The sequence below is a fragment of the Salvelinus alpinus genome, chromosome 18 (assembly GCF_045679555.1).
Source record: "Salvelinus alpinus chromosome 18, SLU_Salpinus.1, whole genome shotgun sequence".
Classification (NCBI taxonomy): Eukaryota; Metazoa; Chordata; class Actinopteri; order Salmoniformes; family Salmonidae; genus Salvelinus; species Salvelinus alpinus.
The window spans coordinates 41,539,873-41,557,615 of NC_092103.1; positions in this window are offsets into that span (position 1 = coordinate 41,539,873).

A 17,743-nucleotide genomic window follows, 5' to 3' on the forward strand; every position below is an offset into this window, starting at 1 on the left:
AAACATCTAGGAGCAACAACGGCTCAGCTGCGAAGTGGTAGGCCACACGAGCTAACAGAACGGGACCGCTGAGGGCTGAAGCACATAAAAAAATCATCTGTCCTCGGCTGCAACACTCACTACCGAGTTCCAAACTGCCTCTGGAAGCAACGTCAGCACAATAACTATTCGTCGGGAGCTTCATGAAATGGGTTTCAATGACCGAGCAGCCGCACACAAGCCTAAGATTACCAAGCGCAATGCCAAGGATCAATTCGAGTGGTGTAAAGCTGGAGTGGAAACACATTCTCTGGAGTGATGAATCAAGCTTCACCATCTGGTAGTCCAACAGGCGAATCTGAGTTTGGCGGATGCCGGGAGAATGCTACTCCCTCGAATGCATAGTGCCAACTGTAAAGGTTGGTGGAGGAGGAATAACGGTCTGGGGCTGTTTTTCATGATTCAGGCTCTTCAGTTCCAGTGAAGGGAAATCTTAATGTTATAGCATGCAATTACTTTCTAGACGAACTCCCTTTCCTGTTACAGCATGACAATGCTCCCGTGCACAAAGCGAGGTCCATACAGAAATAGCTTGTTCGAGATCGGTGTGGAAGAACTTGACTGGCCTGCACAGGACCCTGACCTCAACCCCATCGAACACCTTTGGGATGTTTTGGAATGCCGACTGCAAGCCATGCCTAATCGCCCAACTTCAGAACCAAACTTCACTAATGCTCTTGTGGCTGAATGGAAGCAAGTCCCTGCAGCAATGTTCCAACATCTAATGGAAAGCCTTCCAAGAAGAGTGGAGGCTGTTATAGCAGCAAAGGGGGGACCAACTCCATATTAATGCCCATGATTTTGGAATGATATGTTCGACAAGCAGGTGTCCACATACTTTTGGTCATGTAGTGGATAGGAACTGCACTCCATACAGGTATGGGCTGTCTATCCCCACCATGAGCATTGATGATTGATCATGCAGAGAGCAGAGAGAAGACCGTAGAGAAGCCAGATTTAGACATTGCATATAACAATTTCCATATAACAATTCCATTTCACGTCATGCTGTTGATGTAATTTATTATAATTTCCCGGTTTCTCCCTGAATTCTATACCTCACCTGAATCTCATAATGAATAATGTGGCTGTTGAGCAAGTTGGGGAGACTAAATTACTTGGAGTTACCTGTGGTTTTGGGAGGTAACCGCCATTCAACCCTACTTCAAATCAACTGACAGAATACCTATCCCAGTGGGAAAAATGTGGTTACAATGACATCATTATTGGCCTTTCTAAGGAGTTTTTCCTCGCCACCGTGCTTCTACACCTGCATTGCTTGCTGTTTGGGGTTTAAGGCTGGGTTTCTGTACAGCACTTTGAGATATCAGCTGATGTAAGAAGATTTGATTTGATTTTGATTTGATTATGATGTTTTTATGACATCATGGTCAGATTGTATACTAGTTGAATAAGGTAATGTAAAACTTTTGTTAACATCTCTTTAGCAACCAGCGACGTTGACAAACAGACCAGAAACGTTCACAGATAACCAGCATATTACTTATTTTCCATGACATCTTGATGTTTTCATGAAAAATATGTCTTTACTCTGGTGGTAACATTGACCAGTTGGTAATCTGGTTATACAAAATATTCTCAACCAAGAAAACAACCAGAACAATGACATCATCAAGATGGCATGTCTTGACCTTGGGACTATAAGGTTCTATCTGCGCAAAGCATCGTTCTGAGATATTGAGCATCAACATTTTTACATCCCAGATCTCAGAATTGTTTTGTAGTGAATTCTTCTTTCATAATCATTTAAGGTCCTCACCTTTAACGGTACCTAAAGTGCAGATTATCTAAATCCTGAGACATTTGTTAAAAAAATAACAATAATTTTAGGGGGGTCGCAGATAGAACCTTATGGCTCTGAAATGTCAACCTGAGTTCAACCATACGATTCTACCTGACACTTCTGAAGTAGACATTCAAATGGATTTATGCAGATAGAACTTTCTAGTTTTCACTTAAAACATTTAACTTCACAGACATATGAATAACCATATAAAGATCAACTATATGTGACTAACTCATTTTTGACAAAAATGTCAGCTAGAACCTTATAGTCCCAAGGTCTCGATGTGAAACATTTTGCCCATTGGGATACATATTTTGAAATGGATTTGATAGATCGCTTAGGTCTTCACATTTCAAACTGGGAAATGGATCAAATATAAAATATGACTGTGAAATTGATAAAAGGTACAGGTAAAGGTATACCCAGTGGGTAGAACAGTCTGAAATCTAAGCATTGACACATGCAGTCAGTTCAAGATTATTATTATTATTTAAGGTAATTTAACATACTGTGTGCAATGACAGTTCTATCATCTGATAGGAAGTCACAAGGAAGAGGTGCATGCCATAAAGAATGCATTTATCTGGGATGTTTTAAAAGCCTGACAAGGAAGGGTGCAGTAGTAGTATTTCCTCAGAGCCCTTGACTGCTCTGCCTAGATTCCAGTTTATCTAAATCACTTGAGTGCACAGAGTTTCTGAGTTCAAGTGTGTGAAGCCCAAACAAAACAAGAAAGGAGGAGAATGCGCACCCCCTGGGGAATTACAGATACATTTTTTATCAGATACACAGCTAAGGTATGACTATAAATGTGTTCACAGAAAACAACTAGTTCTGGCCAACAAAACCTCTCTCTCTTTGCCGTTTAATACTTTTTGGAACACAGTCACAATACTATGCCATTTTAATTCACAATGCTGTTAGTTAAAGCACATTGTTGTTGATATTGGAAGATGAAACAAAACATGGGAGTATACCATTTTTACAGCGCAACTTCTTGGTAACGGCTAAACCAATAACCAAAGATTAACAGCTTTAATTGTGAAATATGACACATATTTTACCCTTTTTATCATCCTAGATTATGATACAAGAGCTCTTTTTCATGATTTTCTGTGGGAGAGGAACAAGCTTATGCACCGTGGAAAGAATGAATCCAATATTCCTAAATCTCTTCTTCAACATAGCCCTGTGAAAAGCCCATCTCTGGCTGAGTGTCAGGGCTGTGCTTAGATGCTCCATTCCTGAACATCTCTAAAACTAAGAGCATTGCATTTGGTACAAATCATTCCCTCAGCTGAATCTGATAATGAATAATGTGGCTGTTGAGAAAGTTGGGCAGACTAAATGACTTGGTGTTACCTTAGATAGTAAACTGTCATGGTCAAAACATATTGATTCAATGGTTGTAAAGACAGGAATAGGTCTTTCCGTTACAAAGAGATGCTCTGCTTTTTTGACACCACACTCCACAAAGCAAGTCCTGCAGGCTCTAGTTTTATCTTATCTTGATTATTGTCCAGTCAGATGGTCAAGTGCTGCAAAGGAAGACCTAGTTAAGCTGCATCTGGCCCAGAACAGAGCGGCACATCTTGCTCTTCATTGTAATCAGAGAGATAATATCAGTACTATGCATGCCAGTCTCGCTTTGCTAAAAGTAAAGAGACTGACTGCATCACTTCTTTTCTCAAGAAACATTAATGTGTTGAAAATTCCAAATTGTTTTCATAGTCAACTTACACAGCTCTGACACACACACTTACCCACCAGACATGCTCCATTAAAGAAAATGTACAGTATTATATAGAGCCATGGTTGCGTGGAACTCCCATCTCAGATTGCTCAATTGAACAGCAAACCTGGTTTAAAAAAAAATCTGATAAAGCAACAGCTCACGGCAAAATGTCTCTCCCCCATTTGGCCTTAAATATTCTGTGTGTGTACTGATATGTAGCCTACAGCGCCTGGACTTTTCCACATTTTGTTGTGTTACAGCCTGAATTTAAAATTGATCAAATTTAGATTTTTTTGTCACTGGCCTACACACAATACGCCATAAATGTCAAAGTGGAATTACGTTTTTAGACATAACAAATTAATAAAAAATAAAAAGCTGAAATGTCTCGAGTCAATATGTATTCAACCCCTCTGCTATGGCAAGCCTAAATAAGTTCAGGAGTAAAAAGTTGCAAAACAAGTCACAGAATTAGTTGTATGCACTCACTCTGTGTGCAATAATAGTGTTTAACATTATTTTTGAATGACTACCTCATCTCTGTACCCTACACATACAGTTCTTCGGCTTGCAAGCCTCCCTCTTTTTCCTCCAAACATAACAATGGTCATTATGGCCAAACAGTTCTATTTTTGTTTCATCAGACCAGAGGACATTTCTCCAAAAAGTACGATCTTTGTCCCCATGTGCAGTTGCAAACCGTAGTCTTTTTTATGGCGGTTTTGGAGCAGTGGCTTCTTCCTTGCTGAGCGGCCTTTCAGGTTATGTCGATATAGGACTCGTTTTACTGTGGATATAGATACTTTTGTACCTGTTTCCTCCAGCATCTTCACAAGGTCCTTTGCTGTTGTTCTGGGATTGATTTGCACTTTTCGCACCAAAGTACATTCATCTCTAGGAGGCAGAACGCGTCTCCTTCCAGAGCGGTATGACTGCTGCGTGGTCCCATGGTGTTTATACTTGCCTACTAAACAAAAACAAAGAAAATAAAAAAGATTGAAAAGAATACAGATGAACGTGGTACCTTCAGGTGTTTGGAAATTGCTCCCAAGGATGAACCAGACTTGTGGAGATCTACAATTTTTTTTCTAAGGTCTTGGCTGATTTCCCCATGATGTCAAGCAAAGAGGCACTGAGTTTGAAGGTAGGCCTTGAAATACATCCACAGGTACACCTCCAATTGACTCAAATTATGTCAATTCTAAAGCCATGACATAATTTTCTGGAATTTGCCAAGCTGTTTAAAGGCAGAGTCAACTTAGTGTATGTAAACTTCTGACCCACTGGAATTGTGGTACAGTGAATTATAAGTGAAATAGTCTGTCTGTAAACAATTGTTGGAAAAATTACTTGTCATGCACAAAGTAGATGTCCTAACAGACTTGCCAAAACTATAGTTTGTTAACAAGAAATTTGTGGAGTGGTTGAAAAACGAGTTTTAATGACTCCAACCTAAGTGTATGTAAACTTCCGACTTCAACTGTATGTCCGATACGTTTATGGGGGGTCAATTAAGAAAGACATCCTCTTCTGCAAACCACTGGAAACCAGGACAACAGGAGAGGATATTTTTAAAGTACTGGACAGCTTTGTGACATCAAATGGACTTTGGTGGTCAAGATGTGTTGGTATCTGTGCTGATGGCACAAAAGCCATGACAGGGAGACATAGTGAAGTGGTAACGAGCGTGCAAGCAGTTGCTCCCGACACTACTTGGGTACACTGCAGCATCCACCGAGAGGCTCTTGCTGCCAAGTGAATGCCTGACAGCATGAAAGACGTTTTGGACACTACAGTGAAAATGGTTAACTTTGTTAAAGCAAGGCCCCTGAACTCTCGTGTATTTCCTGCATTTTGCAATGATATGGGCAGCGACCATGTAATGCTTTTACAACATACAGAAGTGCGCTGGTTATCAAGGGCCAAAGTATTGACAAGTTTTTTTTTAAATTGAGAGACGAGCTTAAAGTTTTCTTTACTGACCATCATTTTCATTTGTCTGACCGCTTGCATGATAATGAGTTTCTCACACAAATGGCCTATCTGGGTGATGTTTTTTCTCACCTGAATGATCTGAATCTAGGGTTACAGGGACCTCAACTATATTCAATGTGCAGGACAAAATTGAGGCTATGATTAAGAAGTTGGAGCTATTATGTGTCTGCATTATTAACAAGGACAACACACAGGTCTTTCCATCATTGTATGATTTTTTGTGTCCAAATTACCTCAAGCTTACGGACAATGTCAAATGTGATATAGTGAAGCACCGGAGTGATGCGCAATTAGGGAAAAGTGGATACCTAGTCAGTTGTACAACTGAATGCCTTCAACTGAAATGTGTCTTCCGCATTTAACCCAACCCCTCTGAATCAGAGAGGTGCAGGGGTGCTGCCTTAATTGACATCCACGTCTTCGGCGCCCGGGGAACATTTGCCTTGCTCAGGGGCAGAAAGACAGATTTTTAGCTTGTCAGCTCTGGGATTCGATCTAGCAACCTTTCGGTTACAATTACGCAGGCACTTTCCTGAAACGGAAGACACAACTGGATTCATTATCCCTTTCATGCCCTGCCTCCAGTCCACTTACCAATATCTGAACAAGAGATCATCAACAAAATTGCAACAAGCGGTTCTGTGAAATTGAATTTAATCAGAAGCTACTGCCAGATTTCTGGATTGGGCTGCGCTCAGAGTATCCTGCCTTGGCAAATTGGGCTGTTAAGGCACTAATGCCCTTTGCAACCACGTACCTATGTGAGAGTGGATTCTCGCATGAAAACTAAATACAGGCACAGACTGTGTTTGGAAAATGATTTAAGACTGAGACTCTCTCCAATTCAACCCAACATTGCAGAGTTATGTGCATCCCTTCAAGCACACCCTTCTCATTAACCTGTGGTGAGTTATTCACAATTTTTGATGAACAAATAAGGTTTTATATATAAGATGGCTAAATAAAGAGAAACATTATTATTATTTGTGTCCTGGTCCTATAAGAGCTTTTTGTCACTTCCCACAAGCCGGGTTGTGACAAAAACTCACACTTATTCTAATGTTTAATAAATGTATCGTATAGCGTGTATGTGTGGCAGGCTTACAATGATGGCACAAAGTAATATTTGAGAGTGCGCTGACCCTGGTGCTAGAGGGGGTACGCAGCTGGAGGTTGAATGTTTAAAGGGGTACGGGACTATAAAATGTTTGGGAACCACTGCTCTACAATACTAACCCATTTGACAGTGTGAAAAGTAGGAAGCATGTACAGAATACAAATATTCCAAAACATGCAACAAGTCACTATAGTAACACTGCAAAACATTTGGCAAAGCAATTCACTTTTGTCCTGAATGTTTGGGGCAAATCTAATACAACACATTACTGAGTACTACTCTCCATATTTTCAAGCATAGTGGTGGCTGCATCATGTTATGGGTATGCTTGTAATCGTTAAGGACTGGTGAGTTTTTCAGGATAAAAAAGAAATGGAAGGGAGCTAAGCACATGCAAAATCCTAGAGGAAAACCTGGTTTACTTTCCACCTTACATTAGGAGCTGAATTCACCTTTCTGCAGGACAAAAACCTAAAACAAAAGGCCAAATCTACACTGGAGTTGCTTACCAAGAAGACAGTGAATGTTCCTGAGTGGCCGAGTTATAGTTTTGACTTAAATCTATTTTAAAATATATGGCAAGACCTGAAAAGGGTTGTCTAGCAATGATCAGCAACAGATTTGACAGAGCTTGAATAATTTTTTTAAGAATAAATTGACAAATGTCATACAATCCAGGTCTGGAAAGGTCTCAGAGATTTACCCAAAAAGACTGACAACTGTAATCGCTGCTAAAGGTTCATCGACAAAGTATTGACTCAGGTGTGTGAATAATTGTGTAAATTAGATATTTCTATATTTCATTTTCAATAAATTTGCAAAAACATTATACAAATTTGTTTTCACTTTGTCATTATTGGGAATTGTGTATAGATGGGTGATAAAAAAAATTGCTTTAATCAATTTTTAATTCAGGCTGTAACGCAACAAAATGTGGAATAAGTCAAGGGGTATGAATACTTTAAGGCACTGTATGTGTGATGTTTCAAATTAATGTAGTTCTGTTCTTGAGTTGTTCTTCTCTATTGATGTTCTGTATTATGTTGTTTCCTGTTTGGACCCCAGGAAGAGTAGCTGCTGCTTTCGCAACAGCTACTGGGGATCCTAATAAAATACCAAATACCATTCTCCTGATGGGTGAGAGGATAACCCCCAGGAGTCCAATGAAAGTGTTTATCACTGTTATTTCTACAGCTGTTGCATAGTTACTAGGGTAACTCCATAGGAAAAGACAGCAGAGATGGTCAGAGATGTTCACAAAGTTCAGTGGAAGATCAGGGAGACAAAGGCTGAGAGGATTTAGACAACTAACAGCAGCGAAAACAAAGCATTGCTAATATATGTAAATATATACAGTACCGGTCAAAAGTTTGGACACACCTACTCATTCAAGGGTTTTTCGTTATTTTTTACTATTTTCTACATTGTAGAATAAAAGTGAAGACATGTAGTGACCAATCAAGTGTTAAACAAATCAAAATATATTTGAGATTCTTCAAAGTAGTCACCCTTTGCCTTTGCACACTCTTGGAATTCTCTCAACCAGCTTCACCAGGAATGCATTTCCAACAGTCTTGAAGGAGTTCCCACATATGCTGAGCACTTGTTGTCTGCTTTTCATTCACTCTGCGGTCGAATTCATCCCAAACCATCTCAATTCGGTTGAGGTCGGGGGTGATTGTGGAGGCCAGGTCATCTGATGCAGCACTCCATCACTCTCCTTCTTGGTAGAATAGCTCTTACACAACCTGGAGGTGTGTTTTGGGTCATTGTCCTGTTGAAAAACATGATAGTCCCACTAAGCGCAAACCAGGTGGGATGGCGTATCGCTGCAGAATGCTGTGGTAGCCATGCTGGTTAAGGGTGCCTTGAATTCTAAATAAATCACAGTGTCACTAGCAAAGCACCCCCACACCATCACACCTCCTCCTCTATGCTTCACGGTGGGAACCACACATGCGGAGAATATCCGTTCACCTACTCTGCGTCTCACAAAGACACGGCGGTTGGACCCAAAAATCTCAAATTTGGACTCATCAGATCAAAGGACATATTTTCACCGACATGTCCTTTGCTTGTGTTTCTTGGCCCAAGCAATTCTCTTCTTATTATTGGTGTCCTTTAGTAGTGGTTTCCTTGCAGCAATTCAACCATGAAGGCCTGATTCACACAATCTCCTCTGAACAGTTGATATTGAGATGTGTTTGTTACTTGAACTCTGTGAAGCATTTATTTGTGCGGCAATCTGAGGTGCAGTTAACTCCAATGAACTTATCCTCTGCAGCAGCGGTAACTCTGGGTCTTCCTTTCCTGTGGCGGTCCTCATGAGAGCCAGTTTCATCATAGCGCTTGATTGTTTTTGTGACTGCACTTGACGAAACTTTCAATGTTCTTGAAATTTTCCGGATTGACTGACCTTCATTTCTTAAAGTAATGATGGACTGTCGTTTATTTGAGCTGTTCTTGTCATAATATGTACTTGGTATTTTACCAAATAGGGCCATCTTCTGTATACCCACCCCTACCTTGTCACAACACAAGTGATTGGCTCAAACGCATCAAGAAAGAAATTCCACAAATTAACTTTTAACGAGGCACACCTGTTAATTGAAATGCATTCCAGGTGACTACCTCATGAAGCTTGTTGAGAGAATGCCAAGAGTGTGCAAAGCTGCAAGCAAGTCAAAGGGTGGCTACTTTGAAGAATCTCAAATATATTTGGATTTGTCTAACACTTTTTTGGTTACTACATGATTCCATATGTGTTATTTCATAGTTTCGATGTTTTCACTATTACTATACAATGTAGAAAATAGTAAAAATAAAGAAAACCCCTTGAATGAGTAGTTGTGTCCAAACTTTTGACTGGTACTGTATGTAAATGTAAACCACTTCAATAACTTGACATGGATAGTATTATCAAGAAGAAGTAAAAAAGTTGTATTACTAATAAGTACTGACTCGCACCGAGATGCCGCTCTACTGGAAATAGGTAAATGAGTCAAACTAGTTGGAGCCTTGCACATCTGAATGGTGTACCTATTGATGTAGATGTCTGTGGGTGGCCAAATGCACAGTTAAAGTGAGTTCAACTTCTTATGCTTAGCATCCAATTAATGGTTACACCGGAGGCCTTTTCCATCAGTTAATATAGTAATATGAAATGTGTGTCTACTTTAAAGAATAAAACAATTTAAAACATCATTCTAGAATTGGGATGCAGTCATTTGAAATCCAGTCCCTTCAAAGATCAAGGTGCAATATATATTTGCAAACTATTATAAAAGGGCTTTAGAATATTCTAAATATTCCCTCAAGCAATCAAATGTCTTCCGAAGAGATTTGTATCAAAGTGCTTGTTCTTTTCAGCTGATCTTGTTGGAATTGAAACATATTAGACTGAAATGCCTGAAAGAACCAGCAGCATGTTATCCCATCAAAGCTATCCCTTGACTCTTTCAGTGACAAACAAAGCGAATACAGCCTTGACCACAGCTGTTGGAATGTTCAGAAAAGTCTAGCGTTCATTACTGGATGTCCTTTTGAAATTTGGCTGACAGAGTGAGAAACCACAGATTGCTTCACTACTGTTTATGACCTCCGGTCTCAAACTATTCTACTCTGTTTTTGATATAAAGAAATAGAGTTTAGTCGTCAGTGTGTGTGTGCTTACGTGGGTGCGCGCATGCATTTATGCTGCAAATACAAATTAAATCAATCTTGCTCCGTTAATGGTCAGAGTTAAAATGACAATTATAAGCAGGGTAAACCAATCTAATGATCAGAGAATTGATGTGAAATGAATCAATATAACTATATACAGTGCATTCAGATAGTATTCAGACCCCTTCCCGTTTTCCACATTTTGTTACGTTACAGCCTTATTCTAAAACTGATTATAGCAAACATTTTCCTCATCAATATACACACACAATACCCCATAATGAAAAAGCGAAAACAGGTTTTTAGAAATGTTTGCAAATGTATTAAAAAAAAACTACTGAAATACCGTATTCAAACCCTTTGCTATGAGACTCGATAATTGAGCTCAGGTGCATCCTGTTTCCATTTATCATCCTTGAGATGTTTCTACAACTTCATTGGAGTCTACCTGTGGTAAATTCAATTGATTGGACATGATTTAGAAAAGGCACACACTTGTCTATATAAGGTCCCACAGTTGACAGTGCATGTCAGAGTAAAACCAAGCCATGAGGTCGAAAGAATTGTCCGTAGACCTCAGAGACAGGATTGTGTCGAGGCACAGATCTGGGGAAGGGTACCAAAACATGTCTGCAGCATTGAAGGTCCCCAAGAACACAGCGGCCTCCATCATTCTTAAAATGGAAGAAGTTTTGAACCACCAAGACTCTTCCTAGAGCTGGCCGCCCAGCCAAACTGAGCAATCGGAGGAGAAGCGCCTTAGTCAGGGAGGTGACCAAGAACCCGATGGTCACTCCATAGTTCCTCTGTGGCGATGGGAGAACCTTCCAGAAGGGCAACCGTCTCTGCAGCACTCTATCAATCAGGCCTTTATGGTAGAGTGGCCAAACGGAAGCCATTCCTCAGTAAAAGGCACATGACAGCCCACTTGGAGTTTGCCAAAAGGACTCTCAGACCACGAGAAACAAGATTCTCTGGTCTGATGAAGATTGAAGTCTTTGGCTTGCATGCCAAGCATCACGTTTGGAGGAAACCTGGCACCATCCCTACGGTGAAGCATGGTGGTGGCAGCATCATCATATATATTTTTCAGCTGCAGGGACTGGGAGACTAGTCAGGATCGAGGAAAAGATGAACGACGCAAAGTACAGAGAGATCTTTGATGAAAACCTGCTCTAGAGTGCTCGGGACCTCAGACTGGGGCGAAGGTTCACCTTCCAACAGGACAACGACCCTAAGCACACAGCCAAGAAAACTCAGGAGTGGCTTCGGGACAAGTCTCTGAATGTCCTTGAGTGGCCCAGCCAGAGCCTGGACTTGAACCCGATCGAACATCTCTGGAAAGACCTGTGCAGCAACGCTCCCCATCCAACCTGACAGAGCTTGAGAGAATCTGCAGAGAAGAATGGGAGAAACTCCACAAATACAGTGGTACCAATTTTATAGTGTCATACCCAAGAGGACTCGAGGCTGTGGTCGCTGTCAAAAGTGCTTCAACAAAGTACTGAGTAAAGGGTCTGAATAGTTATATAAAAGGTGACATTTTCGTTTTTGTATTTGTTTTCTATAAATATGCAAAAAATAATAAAAAAATTAAATAACGTAACAAAATGTACAAAAAGGGGTCTGAATACTTTCCGAATGCACTGTATAAACTGGGTAAACCCATCTAATGGTCAAAGTTAATATGATAATTATAAGCAGGGTAACCCCATTTAAAGTAATTACTCTTGTACAGCTTGTGAAGGCTTTACATTTGAGCTGCTCTACAGAGAGCCTAGCTTATCAGTCAGACGTTTCCTTGAACTGAGAACTGCTCTTTGAACTCTCCCCGATCCCCCAAGACACACAATACGTTATATTTTGCTTCAGACAGTGAAAGGGAAAGTTACTAATTAGTATATAATAATAATAATGAGGGTTTCGTGTGAGGCAAAGAAAGTGTATGCATCCCAAATGGCACCCTATTTCCTACATAGTGCACTTCCTCTATGGGCCCTGGTCAAAAGTAGTGCACTATATTGGGAAAAGAGTGCCATATGGGATGCATCCAGCGACATGTCCTCAAACTGGCAGCCCTCTATGAAGAGGAACCTAGTGCAGCTAATGAGGACATCATCACATTTACTGGCCATGCAGGTTGTACTAGCCGGCTGATGTTGTTACTACATGCAGTAAGAATAAGGCTGCTAACAAGGCTGTATAGGCCTCATCACAAATTATTAGGGGAAAGCTATGTGATCATTCGTACCATTGGTCAATTCGACCATTGATTCACAAAATCTGGTTTGAATTTAAAATCTTGCTATTGAATTTAATCAAAAGTTGTATAACCTGAAAATCAAAACAATAGGTGACGAGAAAACCAAATGATGTTGAACATATTTCGTTCTTTAAAGAACTGCAAATTGGCCCCTTAGGGCTACCTGACTCCTGTGTCTGTATCCAAATCCAGTTAGGAAACACCCGGAGCCATGCTAGTAGGAAGGGTTTCCAGAGGTTAGTTCCAACTTCGATATACCAACAGCACGAATATCTTCCAAGCGTAATAATGACTCACTCTCCGCCAGCAACAGCCATCTACAAAATGGTGAGAGATGCACATCAGGTGCAATGAAGAACGGGAAGTTGGAAAAGAGTTGACTCATCGGTCAGCTGACTCATATGCCCGCCCTCTTGAAACACCATTAACCAGCTGCGCCACCAAAAAGCTAGTGGAGGTGGAGGTATTGCAACCAACTCAACTCTGTTACAGCTAATTAAAATGTAGGAAGGTCAAAGTCACTCCCCCTTGTCTGCACCCGATTCCCAAAACAATGGCCTTCCTACGGTTCCAGCCTGTTAGTTAGACCACAATTGGCAACAGATTCCTGAATAAATATGAATTCTACCAGGTTAAACTAACTGCAGGAGACTATCTTGAAAGAGAATCGTCATGGTTGACAGTTTGTCAATATATCCCAGGTGATGAATTCAAAAAGTGAATTATTTTCAAAGAGGAAATATCCGTTCAAATTACATTTCAATGAACTGAAAGGAAATAGGTCCAACCAAAGCAGTGACACCACCATCCCGACTTCTGCACACCATGAGGCAACGTACATATTTTTGGTAGCTGTATTTATTGAGTATTCCACACCGTCTATATAAGGGCTCAGGGCCAGACCCAGGAGGCAGATGGTTTCAGTGTTTGATATTTATTAGTTCCAAAAGGGGAAGGCAGGAGAATTGTCGTGGACAGGAAAAAGGTCAAAACCAGATCCAGGAGGTAAAGAGTGGCAGGTAGGCTCGAGGTCAAGGCAGGCAGACTGGTCAGGCAGGCGGGTACAGAGTCCAGAAAACAGGCAAAGGTCAAAACTGGGAGGACTAGCAAAAGAGAGAATAGCAAAAGCAGGAGCACGGGATAAACACGCTGGTTGACTTGAAACATACAAGACGAACTGGCACAGAGAGACAGGAAACACAGGGATAAATACACTGGGGAAAATAAGTGACACCTGGAGGGGGTGGAGACAATCACAAGGACAGGTGAAACAGAAAATCGGCGACGAGGGCCGGGTCCAGGATGTCTTTAGCAGGAACCCAGCACCTCTCCTCCGGGCCATAACCCTCCCAGTCAACCAGGTACTGGAAACCCCTGCCCCGTGGTCGAACCCTCAGGAGGCATCTCACCATATATGCTGGCTGGCCATCGATGACCCGGGGGGGAGGGATGGGCCTAGAAACAGAAGACAGAGGACTGTGAGACAAGGGCTTAATCCCGGACACATGAAAAGTGGGGTGAACACGGAGGGTACGGGGCAACAACAGACGGACAGCAGTGGGACTAATGACTCTAGAAATGGGGAAAGGACCAATGAAAAGGGGGGAAAGTTTACGCGATTCTACCCGGAGGGGTAGGTCCCGAGTGGACAACCATACCCTCTGCCCGACCCAATAGCGAGGAGCCAGAGTCCGGTGGCGGTCCGCTTGTTGACGATACCTGGAGGTGGTCTTGAGAAGAACCGCCCGAGCTCTTCTCCAGGTACGCTGACAGAGGCGGACGAACATCTGGGCTGAAGGTATGTTGATCTCCACTTCTTGCTCTGGAAAGAGCGGGGGCTGATACCCCATGGAGTATTCGAAGGGGCATAGTCCAGTAGCCGAGCAGGGGAGAGTGTTCCTGGCATATTCCACCCAGACCAGTTGCTGACTCCAGGTGGTGGGTTTACTGGCAACAAGACACCTGAGTGCCGTCTCCATATCTTGGTTGGCTCGCTCCGACTGGCCGTTAGATTGAGGATGAAACCCAGAGGGCAGGCTGGCTGACGACCCAATAAAAGTGCAGAACGCCTTCCAGAATTAGGACGAGAACTGAGGAGCCCGGTTCGAGACAGTGTCAACCGGGAGTCCATGGATTCGGAAGACGTGCTGCACCATAAATTGGGCCGTCGCCTTGGCTGAAGGTAACTTCGGAAGAGGGATGAAATGGGCGGCCTTGGAGAATCTGTCAACCACCGTCAGGATGGTGGTGTTGCCGTCTGACAGAGGGAGCCCAGTGACGAAATCCAGAGAAATATGGGACAAGGGCGATGAGGGACAGGGAGTGGCTGTAGGAGGCCAGACGGAGCTTGCCGCAGAGTCTTGCTTTGTGCGCACACCATGCATGTGGCGACGAAGGCCCGAGACATCAGGAACCATGGTGGGCCACCAGAAGCATTGACGGAGGAAAAACAGTGTTCAAATACGACGAATACCAGGATGACAGGTAAGCCTGGAGGAGTGAGCCCATTCCAGGACCTGAGACCGGACCGAATCCAGAACAAACAGCCGGTTAGCCGGGCCCCCCCCAGGGTCCAACTGGGAACGCTGTGACTTATGAACCAGAGCCTCAATTCCCCAAACTGAAGCCGCCAAACAAGAGGCAGGGAGGATGGTCTCAGATTCAGAGGCAGTGGCAGTGGAACTGTACAGATGGGATAGAGTGTCCGGCTTCACGTTCTTTGACCCTAGTTGGTAGGAGATGGTGAAAGTGAACCTGGTAAATAACAGAGCCCAACGAGCTTGCCTTGGGTTGAGGCGCTTGGCAGTACAGAGATATTCTAAATTTTTATGATCCGTCCATACCAGGAATGGATGTTCCGCCCCTTCCAGCCAGTGTCTCCACTCCTCCAGAGCCATCTTCACAGCTAGGAGTTCCCAGTTCCCAACATCATAATTCCTTTCCGCAGAGATGAGACGATGGGACATGAAGGCACAGGGATGAAGCTTTTGGTCTTGGACGGATCGCTGGGAAAGAACGACCCCTACTCCCATGTCGGAAGCATCAACCTCCACCACAAACTGACGAGTTGGATCCGGATGGATGAGGATAGAGGATAGGAGCAGTAGTGAATCGCTGCTTAAGATCCCCGAAAGTCTTGTCCGCTGCTGGAGACCATGTGAATGGTACCTTATCCACCACCACTCTCACCTTCTCCGGATCCATCTGTACATTCCACTCAGCAATAATGTATCCTAGAAAGGAGATAGTGGAGAGGTGGAACTCACACCTCTCAGCCTTTGCAAAACAACTGATTCTCCAAGAGGCGCTGAAGAACCTGTCGAACATGAAGAATGTGTTCCTGGGTAGAACGAGAGAAAACCTGGATGTCGTTGAGGTAGACAAAAACAAAACGATTCAAATGTCCCGGAGCACATCGTTGACCAGAGCCTGGAAAACAGCAGGCGTGTTGGTGACGGCATAACCAGGTACTCATAATGTCCACTAGCAGTGTTGAAAGCTGTCTTCCACTCGTCTCCTTCGCGTATCCGCACAAGATGGTAGACATTCCGAAGGTCCGGTTTGGTGAAGATAGTAGCCCCCTGGAGAGGGTTGAAAGCTGAGGAGAGGAGTGGTAGAGGGTACCGATTTTTAATCGTAATATCAGCAGGAGAGGCAGAAGGGCGAATGCTCCCAACAGCCAGTGAGTCCTCGATGTAATGGCCTTGGTCTCAGGTCCGGACAGGGAATATAGCCAACCTCGAGGTGGTGTGGTGCACGGGAGGAAGTCAATAGCACAATCGTAGGGACGGTGTGAGGAAGGGAGGTAACACGAGTCTTGCTGAAAACCCCCAGGAGGTCATGATACTCTGCGGGCAAGGCAGAGAGATCCGTGGCTATACTTATTCCTGGAGACAGACGTTTCGGAGATGGCTGTGCCTTTGTGTGAATGGCAAAATGAGCTCCAACCCAGAATGGAACCCGTAGTCCAGTCAATATCTGGATTGTTTTTTTGGAGCCAAGAAAAACCCAAAACAATTGACTCACTGTGGTTTCCAGATACCTGCATATTTAGGGGAATTGTGCTGTGCATGACTCTACCAATGGAACGACCGTCCAGTGCCCTGGCATCCATGGGAACAGAGAGGAGTTGAGTAGTGATACCCAGTTCTGATACCAGGGTAGTGTCCATAAAACGATCATCTGCCCCAGAGTCAATAAGCACCTGGAGAGACTTAGACTGGTCTCCCTACAGAAAGATCACATAAAAAGGTGTACGGGTAATGGGACTTAGAGGATTCCCAGTCAGACTCACCAGTGCTTGTACCTACTAAGGTGTCCGATCTCTTAACTGGGCAGGTGGCTATATAATGCTCTACAGCTCCACAATACAGACAGCAATTGGAGCTTAGCCTGCAGGAACGTTCCCTAGGCGATAACCTAGCCCTTCCCAGTTGCATAGGTTCTGGTGTGTCAGACTCACCTGTCATCGATCATTCTCGAGGAGGCTCGGGTGGCTTTGGATCCTCTCGGAAGAATAGCCTTCGGGGACTTCCGGATTCCTTCGAAGATGAGCGAGCCACTGCGGATGAGCGAGTGTGACCCAGGCCAGACCTCCTCTCACTCCTGCGTTCCCTTAGCCGCCCATCAATGCTAATGGAGAGGGCGAGGAGGGAATCGAGGTCCACCGGCAATTCCCCAGCAGCTAGATCATCCTTTATCACCTCAGATAGTCCGTGAAGGAAGGTATCGAAAAGGGACTCCGGATTCTAGGCACTCTCACGGGCCAACGTGCGAAAATCAACAGCGTAGTCTGCCACACTACGGGAATCTTGACATAATTCAAGAAGTTAATGGGCCGCTTCACTCCCGGATACCGGAGAATCGAACACCTTCCTCACCTCTGCCATGAAATCCTCCAGATGACGACAAATGACGGATTGTTGCTCCCAAACAGCTGTCGCCCAGGAGAGCGCCCTTCCCGACATTAGCGTAATAATATATGCTATCGTAGGTCGGTCCGAAGGGAACGAAGATGGCTGTAGCTCAAAAATAAGGGAACATTGAGAAAGAAAACCCCGGCAGGTACCAGGATCCCCCAGAGTAACGCTCCAGAGGAGGTAAGCAGGGTTCCCGGGGAGCCGG